Here is a 3,364-nt window from a genome sequence, read left to right as displayed (position 1 = left end):
GTGAAGGTGTGGGTGAGTTTAATTTGAGTTTGGTGGAGTTTAGAGGTGTGGAGAGCTTTGTCCTGTCTCCGGCAAGGTTTTGAGCTAAAAAATTGGGCTCCGGCAAGGGGATTCAGGGTAATGTGGTGGTTGGGTTACACTGAGAAGGTCTCAAAGAGGCTTTAAGATCAATTTGGAGAAGTCTCTTAGATGAATTTTCAGCTCTCCCTCTATGGTCATGGAGGGGAGCATTTTATAAAAATGGCTTAAGGCTTGCTGCCATGGCTAATTGGGGGGGTGAAATGTGCAGCCAACGATGCCCATGTGGAGGGCAGAGAGGCTCTAACATTTAATTTGAATGAGGTGGCCTATAGGTTTGAATTGGGTTTAATCCAATAGGGGTGGCTCTCAGTTTAGCCATTTTTTGGCCGCTAGGCCGGCCGGCCATGCAGGGGAATGTGGCTAGAAAGCTAGGAGCTCAGGGAACCCGGGGGAATATATCATAGAAATTTAATGTTCTATGTCACAGTAATTTAATGATTTTAGGCTTTATTTTGGCAAAAATATCCTAAGCATAAGCAAATATGGAATGGAATCCCTTAATTTAGGGAATCTTTGGTTCATGACTTAGTTTAAGTGGTTTTAAGAGGTTAAGGCTAGCCCCTAGGGTCCAACTAATGGTTGTGGAGTCATTAATTTGGTGACTTTTGGGTAGTTAGGCCATCTTTAGTGCATGGGTTCAATGTGGGTTCAAGTGATCAAAGCTTGGGTTTAGGCTCGGCTAGCCATGTCAATTGGCCCAATTTATTGATCAACATTGTGTAAATGATTGTTATCAAGATTTTTGGTGAAGGGTTGAAGTGATTTTGAGTTCAATTGATAGGTCAATTTGAAGGATTTTTGAAATTTGGTCAATTTGGGCATGTTGGGCTAGACATGAGTATAGATTGGGCTAGGCTTTTGCTAAGTCAAAATTAAATGATTCAAATGATCAAGGACATGTTGTGAAGATTTTTCATGAAGGAATAGAGTGCAAATTTTGTGGTTAAGGCCATCAATTTGGTGAGATTTTGATACATGGCCAATTTGGGAAAAAATTGGGGCTTTTTGGACTTAGGTTGAAATCAAATGAAATTGAGGCCTCATCAAGGCCAATTGAAGGTATGGGAATATTACGAAGGTTTTTTAACACAAATTATGGCAATTTGAATAGGCCATGGGTTCAATTTGGTGGAACCAAGTCATGGGACCAAAATTGGGGTTTTGATCTAAGTCAAAATTGGGTTCAAATCATGGACCAATTGGTCTTGGATTTGGTTTATATTGGTCATATGAAGAGTTAATTTGAGTTTAGAATTGAAATTGGGGTAAATTGAGAAATCAAATAAAATTGAAGGCCAATTTATGTATGGGAATATTACGAAGGTTTTTTAACACAAATTATGGCAATTTGAGTAGGCCATGGGTTCAATTTGGTGGAACCAAGTCATGGGACCAAAATTGGGGTTTTGATCTAAGTCAAAATTGGGTTCAAATCATGGACCAATTGGTCTTAGATTTGGTTTATATTGGTCATATGAAGAGTTAATTTAAGTTTAGAATTGAAATTGGGGTAAATTGAGAAAACATTGATAAACATTTGAGGTGATTTGGGGATAATATGAGCCCTTAAAGGGAAATTTGGGGTTTTGATCAAAGATAGTCAAATTGGCCAAATAGGGTCATGTGGTAGTTGAGGAAAATGAAATTAAGAATATTTAGAAGGTTTTGAGAATTTTTGGGATTTTTTGGAACTTTTGGAAGTTTGGGGTAAGGAGGGGTATTTTGGTAATTAGGCAAATTTTGGTGATTTTGGGTAGTTTGGATGTTTTCAAGGTGTTTGAAATGATTTTGAGCCAATTTCGGTATTTTGGGTAAATTTGGGGATTTTTGCCAAATTTGGGGTACCAAGGGTATCTAAGTAATTTGGGGGAGTTTATGGGCAGAGTTGATGGGCAAAAGGCTAGGTTGGGTATCTTGGTAGAGTTGGAGTGCCAACCACCATCAATAAGCCATGGTCCAATGGAAACCCCATTTTGGGTCCTCTATGTAGTGGTCTTAGCTAAACCCTAGCCTAGGGCTAGTGGGTTTAGGGGACTACCCACATGAGTCTTGCAAAAGTATCAAGGGTTCAAAGCCTAGAATCTTAAGTTTAGGCTTGTGAGTGATTGTGAGTGCAAGTATGTACCTTAAGCCCTATACCAACACCCAAGGTTAACCCTAAGGTCCAGAAGTCCTAAGGGGACTCTCTTTGAGCTACCCCATAATGACCCCACCTACTAAGTGCTAGAGGTTAGGACCAATATGTGGAGTTTCAAGTTGAGTAGAGAAGAGTTTGGAATTTATAATGGTGAGGGTTCCTTTTCCAGTTTCTTAAGAATAGTCAATAAGAAAGTCTAGGAAAGTCCTATGGCTAGCCCTTAGGCTACTAAAGCAGAAAACTAAATCTCAACCAAAAGTGAGGTCAACAAATTCCTAGCCACTGGAATAGCTTTGATGGATGTACAAAAAGAAGAACTAACTACGAGAGTCAGTGATCAAGAGGTTACATCTTTTTATTATAAAATCAATGAGATACTCTACAAAAGAGCAAGAGATTGAATGCCTTAGAGTGGATATTAATGAATATATAAGCCATAAATGTTTTAAAAATATATTTGAAATGGAATTTGAAAAGGAATATGAGGAATATGAAAATGAGGATAAAATTCATGATGATTCTAAGTAAGTGAGTAAAAAAGATTTGCATTATGTTCAGAAAAAAATTGAATTGCTAGATCCGACAGAAAGTAATAAGAATTTGATTTCATCAATTGAGAAACCTCCTAAATTAGAACTGAAAACATTTCCTACACATTTGAAGTATGCATTTTAAGGAGATTTATCTACATTACCTGTTATAATATCCTCAAAATTATTTGATAAGCAAGAACAACAGTTATTGGAAACTTTTAAAAGATATAAGAAAGCCTTTGGATGGTCATTAGCTAATATTAAGGGAACTAGTCCTTCAATTTGAATGCATAGAATATTATTGGAAGATCAACATGAACCAAGAGCTGATCCTCAAAGGAGATTAAATCCTACGATGAAAGAAATTGTTAAGAAAGAAATTTTAAAATGGTTATATGCTGGAATAATATCTTGAGTAAATCCAATTCACTGTGTTCAAAAGAAAGGAGGAGTTAGTGTAGTGACGAACGTGAATAATGAATTAATACCAATAAGATAAGTCATTAGATGGTGAATTTGCATAGATTACAGAAAATTAAATACTGTCACTAGGAAGGATCATTTTCCTTTACCCTTTTTGGACCAGATGTTTGATAGGCTGGCTGAGCACAAA

Source organism: Phalaenopsis equestris, unplaced genomic scaffold (genome assembly GCF_001263595.1).
Source record: "Phalaenopsis equestris unplaced genomic scaffold, ASM126359v1 Scaffold220875, whole genome shotgun sequence".
NCBI classification, from domain to species: domain Eukaryota; kingdom Viridiplantae; phylum Streptophyta; class Magnoliopsida; order Asparagales; family Orchidaceae; genus Phalaenopsis; species Phalaenopsis equestris.
The sequence above is the reverse complement of the archived record's forward strand: the minus strand, read 5'-3'. Positions refer to the sequence as shown.